The sequence below is a fragment of the Phascolarctos cinereus genome, unplaced genomic scaffold (assembly GCF_003287225.1).
Source record: "Phascolarctos cinereus isolate Bilbo 61053 unplaced genomic scaffold, phaCin_HiC Scaffold_1;HRSCAF=81, whole genome shotgun sequence".
NCBI classification, from domain to species: Eukaryota; Metazoa; Chordata; class Mammalia; order Diprotodontia; family Phascolarctidae; genus Phascolarctos; species Phascolarctos cinereus.
The window spans coordinates 213612930-213630542 of NW_027555514.1; positions in this window are offsets into that span (position 1 = coordinate 213612930).

Genomic DNA, 17613 nt, shown 5'->3' on the forward strand with positions numbered 1-17613 from the left:
CCATCTTCATGACCCCTGGGGAAGTCCCGACCTCTCTGGGCCTCAGTTTCCTCATACGTAAAATGAAGGGATTAGGCCAAATAATCTCTGAGGTCCTAGGGAGTGATGGAGGGAGAATTTGAACCCAGATCTCACTCTATTTCCTCCCTAGTGGATAGTATCTCTCTCTCTCTGGGGCTTCCTACCTTTCTTAGTGTGCTCTTTTAATGGTTTAGAATGCCCCCTTCCTTGCTTTGACAAATGATCTTTCTCTTCTATTATTCAAGCTGCTCTTAAAAATTCAACACTTACAAGAAGTCTTCCTGAATGAAGCAAAGGAAAACTATGTTGGATTTTTCAGAGAAAATTCAAAACTCCCCATAACAGCCATTCCCCTCCCTAGGTTTCCATTCCAATAATGCACAAAGTGATGCTACTAAATTGTCCTCTGAACTGAACCCTAATAAGCATAAGATTTTTGACATCTGTCACATTCCGTACCACTCTGCTACTTTTACTTTATTACCTATGTATCCTTTGCTAATATATCTCTTGTGTCCTTAGATAGGAAACCCCAAGGGACCATGTCAATATTTTTGTACCTTTGTACAGGAACTTTAACAATGACACAGCAAATAGACATTCAATAAAGGCTTCTGGTGAATGTTGGTGAGTTTTATGGAGATGAAGCAATATAATTATTCCCTGGTCAACATTCTTGACGGTGCAGAATCCCCTTTGGAAGTAGCCTCAAAGGTCATACATTTAGTCCAAACTATGCCCACTTCTATAACATCCCACACAAGTATCATCCAGTGCCCTCTTAAAAGACCTCCCATAATGGGGAGGGGGAAAGGAAGGGGAATGGGGAAAAGAATAAGCATTTATATAGTGCCTACCATGTGCCAGGAATAAGCATTTATACAGTGCCTACCATGATTCAGGCACTGTTCTAAGTGCTTTACAAGTATCATCTCATTTGATCCTCACAACAGGCAGCCTTAATTAAAAAATATATGTAGATGATTAAATATCACATGACTAGCAAGATGGCAGAGTAGCTGTTTTCTGCAAACTCCTCCAGCTCTGAAGCTAGATCCACAAGATAATGCTGAAACACTCCATAAGGTAAAAATCAGCATTGACAAAATTCAAATATGTAGCCCTCCCACTCAGCATCGTCTCTTTCCAACCTGCTCCAAAGGGACAGAACTCAGGCAACACACAAAATGAAAGGCTTGTGCTTACCAAGGTGGCTTTGCGAGTACTTGTGTTCCTGCAGCAGTGACTCAGCCTGAACCCTCCCTCCATCCATACCCTGCAAAAGGTGGCAGACTTTGTGCCCAGCCATGCAAAAGAAAGGGAAAGCACTGTGAGGAGTGGGGTGGGGGAGGCTTCCGTGGAAGACATAGACCTTGCTTTGAAGCAACACCAGCTAGAGAGCTAAGGCTTTTGTACCTGGGGGACCAGGGACTGGAAACCCAACTGGAATCAGTACTCAACCCCTGGAATTTTCTTGCTCAGAGACCTGGGTCCCAATGTCTTCTAACACAAGTAAGCTGAAGATGTCCAGCCTTGGTGCAAGGGGAGAGGGGGAGGAAGGAATGGGCCTTTTGTACATTAGTGGAAGAGTGCCAAATAAATAATGAAGAAGGAAATCATAGGCAAGCACTGGGAATACCAAAGGTTCTCAAGAGAGGAATCCTAAATCAATAGAGAGACTGATAATAACAGAAGAAAAAAAATGAGTAAAAATGGAAAAAAAAATGCAAAAAGATGCCAGAAAACAATGAGCAAATATTATAATACTAAGGAAAATTAACCAAATTCCCTAATGAAAATGAGAATACTGCTGATTCCCTAGAGATCTCATAAAAACAAGAAGAAACTGCAGAAAAAGAAACAAACCTTTTAAAAGAAGATAGTAGGAAAGGGAAGTTTGGTCAAAAATCAGGACTCTCAACATAGAATTTAAAAATATAAACATCAGGGTAGAAAAAAAGTTAAAAAAAATGATGGAAATCTATCCAAAGAAATAGAGATTCTAAAAGAGAGAATAACAAATTTGGAACACAAGTATACAGAAGTGGAAGAACATTTGGCAGAAGAGAGAAAAAGGCAACATTTTAATTTTTATGCTGATTTTTAAAAAAATCTTCCTTTTTATTTTTATGAACTTGAAAAACATCAGCAAACATGAATATTTCCCCAACAAAGAACAAAGAGAGAGAACAGAGTATGAAACCGTGAATCTCCACTATGTACTGCTTTTCTTTTCTTTTTCTTTTTCTTTTTTGTTTTTTGAGATACATTTAAAATTTAACAGATTCACTATTCTGCTTGTCCATGTTCCCTTGTGAACTTCTGGTCTCTTCTGTTTCTTTTCTTCTGCTTTTTTTCTTCCTTTTCTTCCTTTTTAGTCTCACTATCACTACCCTGTAGTCTGTCCTATATTTTCCCCTCCCCTAAAAAGCTCTCCCTAACAACAAATAGTCACACAAAACAAATCCACACATTGGCCAGTTCTAAACATGTCATTGTGCATCTCTAGTCTACCACCTGTCTGCCAGGTGGTGGGAAGCGTGATCCGTCATCAGTTTTCTGGAGTCATGATAGGTGCCTTTCTTTGGTTCACGTCATCATAATTATTTAGTTGTTTGGTAACCCAAGCCCAAGGAATTTCCTCTTGCAACAAAGGAAAACACAGTTGAACAAAACCAACAGACGATGACAGTGTCTGATAGTGTATAGATAACTGTTAGTATTGGCAAAGGTTTTTTTTTTCCTAACATGGAGCCTAAATTTGTTTCTCTGCAACTTCCACCCATTCAGACCTCTGAGGCTGAGCAAACCAAGTCTGATTGCTCCATAAAATAACTCTCCAAATACTTGAGGACAGCCTCCCTTCCCCCAATGGTATACAGTTCCCTTGCCTTCTTAAGTACCTTCCTCTAGATGAATTTTTACTTTATACTTTTTACAGAGTAAGATAATCCTCCTAGAAATGGTTATACAAAGGGAGAAAACAAAGAAAGAGAACCTTAAATCTGTTGCTATTGATGGATAGTATTGTGGCTGGAGTCAGAGATTATTACTAATTAGCACTCAACTCCTTTTTCCCTGATTTCCTCACAGACACTAATATACAAAAGGACCACTGTGGGTGCTCTGTGTCAATTAGAGTCTGTCCTTTAATTAATCTACTTGCCCAAATAGGACCTTGTCAGACCTTCTCTCTAACCATTGTTATCCTTAATTAGCAGCAGCTCCCAGAGCTGAGCCAGTGTGTGCGCGTGAAATCTTTGAAGAAAATGAGCCATTGCTTGTCAAGTGAATGTTCTGAGGGGACTCTGTGGGAGGAGATGATTGAACAGAGGGAGACAAAGACTGAAAAAAAAATCCCTGATTTCTGAGATGGTGCAGTCAATCCCCGGACATCTGCAATGAGCAGATTCTGGGGTGCTAGGGTCTGGGTTAAGTGTTCCTCTGTGACCGGCATAGTAAACCAGTTGTTTGCTCTGTGTGGGGGGCTGTGGGACGTGAAGGTAAACCAGGAAAAGCTAACTAGCTTAATGTATGAGTGAGCATGCACACACACACACACACACACACACACACACACACACACACGGTATTCTACTAGTAAGAAAGTAATGGAGACAGTCAGTCAAATCAATAAAACCACAAGGTGAAAAAAGAATAGCAAGGACAACAAACAGATGCTTTAGGTGGGTGTGGGAGTTACTGAAAGATTTGTAGTGTGAGATTATGGAACTAGAGAGCAGAGATTTTAGATGTGGAAATTAGATTGGAAACTCCTTGAGGGCAAGACTGCCTTTTACTTCCCTTTGTATTCCTTGCTAGTAGGTGCTTAATAAGTATTGATTGATTTATTGCTTAGAAGTCTTGTGTAGGAATTCATTCAGTTCAATGTCAGAGAGAAAATGGTGGAGGGATACAGCAGGAATGAGTCTTGGTACTGGAGTCAGAGATTCTGGGTTCAAATCCCAGCTTTGCTAACTTTAGTGACAATTTACTTAAGTCTAGTTAAATGAATAAGGTCCTTAGTATTTTTATCTGTAAAATGGAAGAGTTGGATCTCTTCAGGCCCCCTTCCAGCTCTACTACGGGCCAATGAATGCTCCCTGACAAAAATGTGTTACTTTCATGAGTGCTGGAGGTCTTCTGTGCATTTCTTGATGAAAATCGGTTGGTTTCATATCAATAATAAAACTAACAGAAATCAATGATTATCTCAATAGAAGCAGAAAAAGTTTTTGACAAAATACAACACCAATTCCTATTAAAAACACTAGAGACCATAGAAATAAATGGAATCTTCCTTAAAATGATAAAAAGCATCTATGTAATGGAGATAAACTAGAAGTATTTCTAATAAGATTAGGGGTGAAACAAGGATGTCCATTATCACCACTGTTATTCAATATTGTACTAGAAATGTTAGCTTTAGCAATAAGAGAAGAAAAAGAAATTGAAGGAATTAGAATAGGCAAAGAAGAAACAAAGCTATCATTCTTTGCAGATGACATGACGATATAGTTAAAGAATACCAGAAAATTAGCTAAAAAACTACCTGAAATAATTAACAACTTTAGCAAAGTTGCAGGATAAACCCACATAAATCATCAGCATTTCTATATATTACTAACAAAGCCCAACAGCAAGAGATAGAAAGAGAAATTCCATTTAAAGTTACTGTAGACAATAATATTTGGGAGTCTACCTGCCAAGACAAACCCAGGAACCATGTGAATACAATTACAAAACACTCTTCACACAAATAAAATGAGATCTAAATAACTGGAAAAATATCAGTCGCTCATGGGTAGGCTGAGCTAATGTAATAAAAATGACAATTCTACCTAAATTAATTTACTTATTCAGTGCCATACTGAATGGAATGCTGAAATAGTGAAGCCCCCTCAGTATAGCTGACCCCTCCCTACATTTCTCAGAAGCTGCCTCACTGAGAAAGCAGTGTCACGAGATCAGGTGACAGAGCCATATCCTGTTCACCTAGATTCTATCCCTCCTCAGGCCCCCTACCTAGTTGTTGGTCCTGTTCTCGAGCCCTTTTCGTCCTTGGTCTGGGGAGAAGTTTCCATGCTTAGACTGTGAGCTCCGAAGCCCAGCCAGTGGGAAGAGCCAGTGGGTGGGTGGGGGGATTGTGGTTAGGATCTATGTAATCTGCTGAGCTGAACACACTTCTGCTCTCTTCAGGTGGCACCATCTTTTGGGTGCTCTGAGAGAGCCCTCGAGAAAGTCAATAAACAAACTATTCTTTTTGCTAATATCTCTGAGTCTCCGATTTATTGGTAAGGTTCTTCGTACCCCACACAATACCAATTAAACTGCCAAAAATTATTTCATAGAGCTAGAAAAAATAATAACAAAATTCGTCTGGAAGAACAGAATATCAAGGGAATTAATGAAAAGAAATGCAGAGGAAGGTGGCCTAGCCATTCCAGATCTTAAATTGTATTATAAAGCAGCAATCATCAAAACTGCTTGGTACTGCCTAAGAAATAGAGTGGTGGATCAGTGGAATAGTTTATGTATGCACGACGCAGTAGTCAATGACTATAATAATCGACTGTCTGATAAACCCAAAGACTCCAGCTTCTGGGATAAGAACTCACTATTTAACAAAAACTGTTGGGAAAACTGGAAAAGAGTATAGCAGAAACTAAGCATAGACCAACATCTTACACTGTATACCAAGATAAAGTCAAAATGGGTACAATTTAAATATAAAGGCTAGATATAAGCAAATTTGGAGAGCAAGAAATAGTCTACCTGTCAGATTTATGGAGAATGGAAGATTTTATGACCAAACAAGAGATCTAGGACATTATTAAATGCAAAATGGATAATTTTGATTACATTAAATTGAAAAGTTTTATACGAACAAAGCCAATGCAACCAAGATTAGAAGGAAAACAGAAAGCTGGGAAACAATTTTTACAACCAGTGTCTGAGAAAGGCTTCATTTCTAAAATATATAGAGAACTGAGTCAAATTTATAAGAATACAAGTCATTCCCCAATTGATAAATGATCAAAGGATATGAACAGGCAGTTCTCAGAGGAAGAAATTAAAGCCATCTATAGTCATATGAAAAAGTATTCTAAATCATTATTGATTAGAGAAATGCAAATCAAAACAACTCTGAGGCACCACATCACGCCTATCAGATTGGCAAAGATGACAAAACAAGAAAATGATAAATGTTGGAGAAGATGTGGGAAAATTGGAACACTAATGCATTGTTGGTGGAGTTGTGAAATGATCCAACCATTTTGGAGAGCAATTTGGAACTATGCCCAAAGGGCTATAAAAACGTGCATACCCTTTGACCAGCAATACCACTTCTAGGTCTGCATCCCAAAGAGACCATAAAAATGGGAAAAGGACCTACATGTAAAAGGACCTACAGCAGCTCTTTTTGTGGTGGCCAAGAATTGGAAATTGAGGAGATGCTCATCAACTGGGGAATGGCTGAACAAGTTGTGGTATATGAATGTAATGGAATACTATTGTGCTATAAGAAATAATGAGCAGGCAGACCAGAAAAATCTGGAAAGACTTACATGAACTGATGCTGAGTGAAGTGAGCAGAACCAGAAGAACATTGTACACAGTAACGGCAACATTTTGTGAAGAATAACTTTGATAGACTTAGTTCTCCTCAACAATGCAAGGATCTAAGACAACTGCAAAAGACTCATGATGTAAAATGCTATCCATAGCCAGCAAAAGAACTATGGAGCATGAATGCAGATTGAAGCATACTATTTGTTCTTTTGTTTTGTTTTGTTGCTTCTTTCTCGTGTTTTCTCCCTTGTGTTCTGATTCTTCTTTCACAGCATGACTAATGAGGAAATATGTTTAATATGATTATACATGTATAGCCTATATCAGGTTGCATGATGTCTTGGGGTGGGGGAGAGGAAGGAAGGAAGGGGAAAAGTTTAAAACTCAAAATCTTGTAAAAGTGAATGTTAAAAACTAAAAATAGATAAATTACTTAATTTTTAGAAAAGAAAATTGGTTGGTTTCTGCTCAAATTCTGCTCAGTTTGCTGCTTCTGCCAAAGAGGTGCTGCAGCAACCTTCCTCCCCCGCCTGTGCACACTTGATGGGAGGACTTGAAGTAAACACTCATCCCTGCTTTCTGAGAGGCAAGAATCAGAAGGCCTGGGGAAGGCCTTGTGGAGCAGGGAAAAGAATCAGGGGACCTGAGTTTAAAGGCTGGCTCTACTATCTGCTAGCTGAGTGACCACAAGTATTGCTTAATCTCCCAGAGTCTTTCTTTTGTCATTTGTAAAATGGCAATAATAATATCTGCTCTGCTTGCCTCACCAGAAGAGGGCATAGTTACCTGCCAGGACTAGTTAGCTAATTACCCACATTAAAGCCAGGACCTGAATTGTGTCTGACCACTGAAAATCTATATAAGTTTGGCACCAGTTCCTAGAATGCCTTTTCCTTCCCACTTAAACTGCTAGTGAATCTAAAATAAATTATTTCAGAACTCCTCTGCTCCAGATTCTAGAGAATTCCACAGAAATAATGGATAGAGATGTGTGTGTAGGTGGGGATGGAAAGACAGAGATATTGATAGGGAGGTGGATAGGAGGAGACAGGTAGGAGGTACAGACAAAGAAAGAGAGAAAGAGGGAGTAGAGGGAAGAGACAGACAGAGACAGAGAATGGTCTTAAAGTTTTTAGAAGTCCAGAAAAACATCCATATACCGGATACCTTAGAACGGTGATGGGAGTGAGGTGAGACTATTGAAGACCTTGACTTTCTTTCTAGGCAGAGTGGGCCTGCCCTCTGGTGGAATGTTTGATAAATAATAAACTGGTCAAGAGGTGTGTGAAGCAGAAAGAAGAGGAAAAACAGGTGCTTGCATAACTCATAAGCAGAGTAATTCCCTGATTGATGTCTCAGAACTGTCTGTCATGACTGTTGATGGGGAGGAAGGCAAAAGGGGGCTGGGAAAGATGAGCACAAATTATCAAGGAAGAAAGGACAAGAAAAGAGTTCCATTTTTCTAATCTGACCCAATCTCCTAGAAACTTAAAGATCGGGGAGGAACAGAGCCCAAACTGGCTAAAATAGAATGATCAAGGTTTTTTCCTAGACACAGACATGAGTGTGTGTATATGTGTGTGTATGTGCGTGAATATTGGGTGGGTTTCCTCCCTCCTCTCGTTGCAGAATGCCAAGTGGTAGGAGCTGATGAACTCACAAAGTGAAAGAGTATAGAGAAAAAAGATGCCCCAAGACAAAGACAAAGGTACATGCACAGTTAGAGGCCATGAAACAGATGATGACCCAGCAAAAGATATTGAAAAGGAGCTGTTACCCAGGTAGGAAGAGAACTAAGAGAGAGAAATGTAAAACAAAACAAAACAAACAAAAACAAGAGGAGAAAGTATCCATGAGGAGAGGGTGGCTATCAACATTGAATGACACAGAAAGGTAAATAAGATGAAGACAGAAAAGACCACTAGATTCGGTGATTATGATTTGTTGATAACATTCCTTCTGGATTATTCTCCCAAACTAGCACTCATATTCACATCTAGGGTCCCCAGATGGTGGCTGCTACCTTAAGTTCCAAGGTGCCCTGCGAGTGATTACTCCTAAAACTATAGCTCATGAGCCCCTACCAGTGTGTTTCCCCTTAACAGTTAGCCAGTATCTACATTTAGCTTTTAGCAAAGGCATTTACTAGGATAGTTAACTAAGAATTGTAGTTGAAAAAATATCCTGTGTGCCCCTCCCCCCCAATCCCAGCCAAGCTAGGGCATCCTTTCCCACAAATATATACAGCATACTTGGGAAGGGTGGCCACAAACTTGGAATACAATGGTAGTGAAGACTCCTGTAAGTCAGTCAACAAGCTCTTATTAAGCACTTTCTATGTGCCAGGCACAGTGCTAAGCACTGAGGATACAAAGAAAAGAAAAAAGAGTTCTTTTTTTAAAATCTTTTTTTTTTTGGCTAGGTGATGGGGTTAAGTGACTTGCCCAGAGTCACACAGCTAGTAAGTGCTGTGTCTGAGGCCAGATTTGAACTCGGGTCCTTCTAAATCCAGGGCTGGTGGGTAGCATGTCCTATTCTGGATCCTTTGGAGACACGGTTGGTCACCACATTGATCAGAATTCTTAAGTCTGGAAATTGTTTGTCTTTGTAATGTGTATAAATTGTTCTCCTGACTGCACCACCTAGCTGCCCCTCAAAAAAAGAGTTCTTGCCCTCAAGAAGGTCATATTCTAATGAGAGATAATAATGAGTAGATAATTATACAGAATAAACAGAAAGTCTTAGTAGAAGATACTAGCAGCTGGTGAGACCAGGAAAGGTCATCTCCAGAATGGGGGATTTGAATTAAGCCTTAAAGGAAGCAAGGTGAACTAAGAGATGGAAATGAGGAAGTAGATAATTCCAGGCATGGGGGAAAGACAGTTGATGAAAAGCCACAGAGATGAAAAGCAGAGGATTGTATGTGAAGAACAGCAAATAAGCCAAGGCAATTCACACCTTCAGCACTGCTTGACCTGAGATGCTTTCTCTTCTCATGGAATACACCCTGCCACTTACCCCTTCGCACTTTTTTTGCTTTCTGCCTTGATTGAACACCTTTCTGGATGGTCTGGAGAATGGCTGTCTTCTACCTGGATTTTCTCAAACTGCTGAATAGAGCATCTCCTCAGTGAGTATCTCTGCTGGTAGGTACATGGACTAAGGGAGAATTGAAGGGAGGGAGGAAGAATTTCTTCCATCCGCCTGCAGGGATCTCCTTCACAGGCTGCTCCCACTCCAGACTGCCTCCAATTCCACCAACTGATTCAAACTGATTGGACTATGTCTTTTAAGGGTCACATGTGCAATCATGTTTACACAACAACATTGCTCCCAAATGACTTTTTCAGAGAGAGATATTCATCTTTCATAAAAGGATGGCACAGTATTAACACTGTATTAACATATTAACATGTCATCATCTGTAATTACAATCTGTGAATACGTCAACTGAGTTTGGGAATGAGGGGAGGGATGAAATCCCCTCAGAAGGAGATCATTAGGAAGAGAGCAGAGTCAGGAGAACAATTTATGCAAACTACAAAGACAAACAATATCAAGACTTAAGAATTCTGGTCAATGTGGTAACCAACCGTGTCTCCAAAGGATCCAAAATAGGACATGCTGCCCACTTCCTGACAGAGAGGTGAGGGACTCAGGTGACAAATACATATATGCACACATATACATACATACATACACACACACATAGGTATATACATATATATACATACATGCACGTATTTATATTTATATGCGTATATGGATAATTAAGGGATTTGTTTTGCTTGACTGTGCATATTTATTACAAGGGTTTTATTTTTCTTTTTTTCCCAAAGGTGTAGGTTTGAAGGAGAGAAAATAGATTTTCATTGAATAAAAATAGATTTTTGTTAAATGAAAAAAAGTTCAATTTTTAAAAAGATCACTGTTAACTTTAGAGAGAACAGTTTCAGTTGAGTGATGAGGTTGAAAGGCAGATTGCAAAGGGTTTAGAAGCAGGTGAGAGGAAAGGAAGTGAAGACAGCAAACGTAGACAGCTTTTCCCACAGAATGTGGCTGAGAAAGGGAGGAGAGATATCAAATGATAATGAACAACACTTGAATTTAGTGAGGATTTTTAAAGGATTGGGAAGACTTGATTATGTTTATAGACAGGAAGGGAAAAACCCCCAGTAAATAAAGAGAGGTTTAAGATGAGGAGGGGGGAGGTGAATAATAGTGGCAGCAGTCCAATGGAAAAGATAAAAGGGGATGGAATCAAAGGTATCATCAGGATCTAGATTTGGTGATAGGTTGTAGTAGAATGAACTTCAAAGGAAGAGAGTTTGCTAAGGGTAGCAGTAGCGATAGGATGTAAAAGCGTCTCATATTCCTTCCATATCTTGGTACTTGCTTCAATTTAGATTTCTCCTGAAAGCGCCGTATTTCCTGGGACTATTCCTAAGGCTCACTGTTGGAGCAGCCATACTCCTAGCTCTATTACCACTTTCAGATCCTCTGTCTGCTGCCCTCAGTCAGCAACTGCTTCTCCTTCAGGTCTTTTTTCTTTTTGTTTTCATTTGGGCCTCCAGATCACTCTCCAGCTTCCTTCAAGCTCTGTGGTTTCCTACTTCCTCAATGTATTCAATTCCCATGATCTCTGTCTCCAGTCTATCTCAACAGTAATAGAAGTGGCTATATCCAAAGCCCAGACAGTGTTCTGGCATCACTTTGAACAGGCTAATGGCTATTACATAACACAAAATGAACTGATAGGTACATAAGAGGGGTACAAACCAAGTGGTTTTTTTAAAATATCTGAGAGATAGAGGGAAAGATTATTATTGATCCTACTCTTTCTCAGAAAAGGCTTCCTAGAGAAGGTGGTATTTGAATGGGGCCGTAAGGAATAGGTAGGATTTCAAGAGGGTGAGATGGGAGGCAGCATTTCAGACTCAGGGACAAGCATGAGTAGAAACGTGGGCATCCAAGGCATGTATGAAACATAGTAAGTAACTGTCCACATCATAGAGTATGAGGAGGGCAATCGTTGTTCAGTTGTTTCAGTCATGTCCAACTCTTCATGACCCTGTTTGTGATTTTCTTGGCAAAAATACTGGAGTGATTTGCCATTTCCTTCTCCAGCTCATTTTATAGATGAGGAAACTGAGGGAAACAGGATTAAGTGACTTACCCAGGGTCACACAGCTAGGAAGTGTCGGAGGTTGGATTTGAGTAATATGAGATTAACCTGGAAAAGTCCAACTCTAGAGGGCTTTGAATATTAGGCTAAAGCAAAGATCTTAAAGGATGGTGGAGCCCTCAACAGAAATATGGAAGTTTGGAGGAGGTGCAGGTTTAAGGCAGGAAGATGATGAATTTCATTTTGGAAATATTGAATTTGATTTAACAGGACATACAGGTGGAGATGGCTAGCAAGTTGGAGATACGGGACTGGAAGTGAGAAAAGGTCATTCTATCTCTCTTCTCCCTTACACTGCCAGATTTCTTTAAAAAAAATCACATTTACTACCTCCACTTCCTCCTTCCTTCCTAATTTCCCTAACTTCTTGCTTAATAACTCATAATCTGGCCTTTTGTCCCCACCATTGGACTGAAAATAGTCCCTCCAAGGTTGCCAACATTTAAATTCAATGGCTTTTTCTCATACTGTATTCTTGAAGTAGCTGCAGGGTTTTTTTTTTTCATATTGTTGATCAAGCCTTCCTCCTGGACGTTCTCTCCTCCTTTGGCTTTCCTGAGAGTTCTCACCTAGTTCTCATCCTCTAAATGAGATAATATTTGTTAAGCACTTAGCATAATGTATGGCACATAACAGGAGCTTAATAAATGTGTGTTCCTTTCTCCTTCATCCCTCCAACCTTTCTGACTACTCCTCAGGCTCCTTTCTTGGCTTTTAATGCATTTCCTATTTCTTCAGAGCAGGTTTTTCCCACAGTTTTGTCCTCAGACCTTTATTCTTCTCCCATTTAGTTCCCATGGATTTAAGTTTATCTCTAAGCAGATGAATCCCAAATCTACGTATCTAGTGCTAATCTCTTTCCTGAACTCTACTCATGCCTTATCAACTGACTCTTAGATGACATGCAGATATTTCAAACTCAATGTCTACAACATAACTCATGATTCCTCCCATAACAGGACTCATTATTCTCCCCCCTTCAAAAAAAATCCCTTCTCTTCTCCAGATTTCCCTATTTCTTTTTTAGGCAACACCTTTCTTCCAGTTACCCAGGTAGGCAATCCATGAGTCATCTTTCATTCTTTCCTCTCCTAAATCCTTCCATATCTAATCAGTTGACAGGTCTACCTCTATTTTCATATTCTTCCTTTTTTTCCCCACTTGTATAACCACTGCCCAAGGTCAGACCCTTACCAAGTCTTCCCTGGACTATTATGGTAACTGCCTAACTGGTCTCCCTGCTTCTAGTTTCTCTCTTCTCCAATCAATCCTCACTCTTCCTAAGGAATAGGCTTTTACCATGTCATTCCCCTCTCAAAAACCTACCCTAACTGCTCCCATTGCCTACAGGATAAAATATAAACTCCTTAGCACAGTGTTTAAGGCCCCTCATAGTCCAATTCCTACCCCACTTTCCCGTTCTCCATCATGTTATCCATCAAGAACTTTATGTTTCAACACACTAAAAACAATGAGCCGTTCTCCAACTTAATCCTCCCTCTTCCTCCTCCATGTATTTGCACAAATCATCCTCCATGCCTAGAAGGTACTCTCTCTCCTCTCTCTATGTCAGATACTTATCTGCCTTCCTCCAAAGTTCTCCTCAGCATCCTCCATGAATTCTTTCCTGATCTTCCCAGGATCTCTCTCTCTCTCTCTCTCTCTCTCTCTCTCTCTCTCTCTCTCTCTCTCCAGTTTTCTTTATCCTGTGTGCACATGGTGTACCTCCCCAGTGGAGTATAAACTCATTGAAGTCAGGGATTGCTTTATTTTTATCTTTGTATCTGAAAGGCTAGCACACAGTATGTGCTTAATAAATGTTTGTTGAATGTAACTGAACATAGATTTTGGAGTCTGTAATTGAGCTCATGGGAGTGGATTCCATCATCGCAGGAAATGGTATATGGAGAGAAGAGGAGATCCTAGGATTGAGCCTTGGGGGGACATACTCTAGGGAGGAGGCAGACAATGAACCAGCAAAATAGTTTGAGAACAGATCACATGGGTAGAAGGTGACTCTGAAAAAGAAGAGTGTCATGGAATCCAAAGAAGGAGGAAATATACAGAAGGGGGGTCATCAAAATCTGTAAAGACCAAGGAGGATGAGGACTAGAAAAAGTCAATCAATTTAACAACTAAGAAGTGATTGGTGGGGGCAGCTAGGTGGTGCAGTGGGTAGAACACCAGCCCTGAAGTCAAGAGGACCTGAGTTCAAATCCAGCCTCAGACCAAACACTTGACACTTTCTAGCTGTGTGACCCTGGACAAGTCACTTAACCCCAATTACCTACAAATTTAAAAAAAAATAAAGAAAAAAGAAGTGATCAGTCATCTCTGAGGGAGCAGTTTCAGTATAATGGTGGAGTCAGCTGCCAGATTAAAAAGAATTGAGGAATGAGTGGATCATGAGGAAGTGAAGGCAGAGGAGCATAGGCTACTCTTTATAAAAGTATAGTAGGGAAAGTGAGGAGGAATATTAGGGAATAGCTTGAGAAGATAGCAGGACCAAGTAAGTTTATCAGGCATGAATTTTTGGCCCCTCTGCATCCTTCTCTCTCCCTTCAGAAGCATAATGTTGAAAATTACTGCTTTTTGGCTTTCCCAGCCTCCTTCACTCTTTTCGTGATTTACAAAACAATTGTGAGAACCTTGAAAATAGAAGGCACTAAGAAAGGGTTTTGCTTTGTTCCCCCAGCCACAAATGAACTATCCCCAAACTGTCTATTTCTTAACTATTTTCCTTCCCAACTTAGGGTGATTTCCTGAGCCCTCCCCAACTTTCTGTCCTGCATCCATCATCAGCCTTGGAGCCCTAGTCAGTCAAAAAGGGTAATTGAGAGAGAAGAAACTGACAGGGATAAATCCAGAGAAAACAAACTCCAGGGGAGCTCTAGTAATTTTTTTAACCTCAAATACCCCAAGGCTAAATGACAGATCTGTATATTCATGGGCAAACCACATGTACCTCCCAGGGTTGTTGTGAGGATCAAATGAAATTATTTCTATAGTGGAAAGAACATTGGACTTAGAGTATAAAGATCTGAGTTTGAATCCTAGTTTTGCCAGTGACTAGCCTTGTGACCTTTTGCTAACCATTTTCATCATGGAAAAGAACATGGCATTTGGAGTTAGGAGGCGTTACTGATTATTACCTATGTGACTCTGGACAAGTCATTATCTCCTCTGCCCTCTGGGCCAGCTGTAAAATTAAGACCTTGGGACATATGATCACTAGGATCCCATATAGCTTTAAATCCTGTGATTCCTTTCTTGGCAACATGGTGAAGGACTAGTGTCACAGAATCAGTCATGCATTTTCAGATATGGTAAAACATCAATTATTCTGCTTTACTAAACATATCTCTTCTGCTTGGTAGCAGGAAGTGAATGAGTGAGTAGATTATAGACATTTTAAAAAGCATCAATAAAACTTTTGTTTAAATACATAGAATGAAAAAAAAAGACACGTAGAATACAAATAGAGCAACTTTACTATTACCACAGTGTGTTTCTGCCGCAGTTCAGGACATTTCCCATTCAAGGCACTTGTTCCCCCAAGATCAGAAGGAAAATACAAGAAAGGAAAAGCTTCAAAGAGTTCTATTCCAACCCTACCTGCTCTATGTGGGGAACTTTTCTACTCTTTACCTGAGTAGACTATCCTTTCTTTTTTCATTATTATTAAATAATATTTACAATTACAATTACAAGTAAAAACAATTTAAACATTTTTTTAAAAATTTGAGTTTCAAATTCTATCCCTTCCTCCCTCCCCTGTTCCCTCCCTGAAATGGCAAATAATATGATATAGATTACACATGTACAATCATGTAAAACATTTCCATAATAGTCATTTTGTGCAAAGAGATTGAAACAAAAAGGAAAGGAAGGAAGAAAGAAAGAAAGAAAAAAAGGAAGGAAAGAAAGAAGATAAAGAAAGAAGAAAGAAAGTGAAAAACTGGTATGCTTCAGTCTGTATTCAGACAATATCAGTTCTTTCTCTGGAGGCAGATAGCATTTTTCATCATGTCCTTTGGGATTGTCTTGGATCATTGTATTGCTGAGAATAGCCAAGTCATTCAGTTCTTCATTGTACAATATCGCTGTTAATGTGTACAATGTTCTTCTGGTTCTGCTCAAATCACTTTGTATCAGTTCAAGTACATCTTTCCAGATTTTTCATGAAATCGTCCTGCTTGTCATTTTTTATAGCACAATAGTATTTCATTACAATCATATACACAGCTTGCTCAGCTATTCCCCAATAGATGAATATCCCCTCAATTTCCAATTCTTAACTACCACAAAAAGAGTTGCTATAAATATTTTTGTACGAATAGGTACTTCTCCTCCCCCCTCTCCTGTCTGCCTTTTAAAAAATCTCTTTGGAATACAGACCTAGCAGTGATATTGCTGGATCAAAAGGTATGCACAGTTTTATTGCTGGATCAGTTCACAACTCCATCAACAGAGCATTAGTGTCCAGTTTTCCCACACTCCCTCCAACATTTATCGTTTTTCTTTTTTGTCATATTAGCTAATCTGATAGGTACTCAGAGATGTTTTAATTTACATTTCTCTAATCAATAGTGATTTAGAGCTTTTTTTTTTTGTTTTTTGGTGAGGCAATTGGGGTTAAGTGACTTGCCCAGGGTCACACAGCTAGTAAGTATCAAATGTCTGAGGCTAGATTTGAACTCAGGTCCTCCTGACTCCAGGGCCAGTACTCTATCCACTGCACCACCTAGCTGGCCCAATTTAGAGCATTTTTCATAAAAACTAAAGACAGCTTTGATTTCTTTCTCTGAAAACTGCCTGTTCATGTCTTTTGACCATTTATCAATTGAAGAATGCTTTGTTTTCTAATAAATTGACTCAATTCTCTATTCTCAGTTCTCCTTTCAGAAATGAAGCCTTTATTAGAGATACATGCTGTAAATTTTTTCCCCTGGTTTTCTGCTTTCCTTTTAATTTTGGTTGCTTTGGTTTTATTTGTGCAAAAACCTTCTACTCTTATACAATCAAAATGATCCTGTTTTATATTTCATAATGCTCTCTATATCTTGTTTGGTCCTAAATTCTTCCCTTCTCCATGGATCTGATGGGTAAATTATTATTCTTGATTTGCTTATGGTATCACCCTTTATGTGTAAATCATGTATCCATTTTGACCTCATTTCTTCCATATTGTTTTCCATTTTTCCCAGCAGTTTTTGTCAAATGATGAGTTTTTGTCCTTGAAGCTTGCCTCTTTGGATTTGTCAAACACCAGATTGTGACAGTCATTTACTACATGTATTGTGCATCTAATTTATTCCACTGATCCACCACTCTTTTCTTAGCCAGTACCAGATTGTTTTGATAATTACCACTTTATAATACAGTTTGAGATCTGGTATGGCTAGGCCACCTTCTTGCACTTTTTTTCATTAATTCCCTCAATATTCTTGACCTTTTGCTCTTCCAGATGAATTTTATTATTTTTTCTAGCCTATAAAATAATTTTTGATAGTGTGATTGCTATGGTACTGAATAAGTAGATTAATTTAGGTAAGAATTATCATTTTTATTATATTGGTTCAGCCTACCCATGAGCAATTACAATTTTCTGATTGTTTGGATCTGACTTTGTGTAATTGTGTTCATTTAGTTTCTGGGTTTGTTTTACACTATCCTTTCCCATCTCTCCCTGGAGTCGTATCTTGCCACCAGGAGAGTTGCAGCTAAGAGATCAGAGCTGTCACCTTTTTTAAGAGGTCCCTAGGTTCAAATCCTGCTCTTATCAGTAACTCTGTGACTTTTATCAGCGTGACTTTGTGCAAGTCACTTAACCT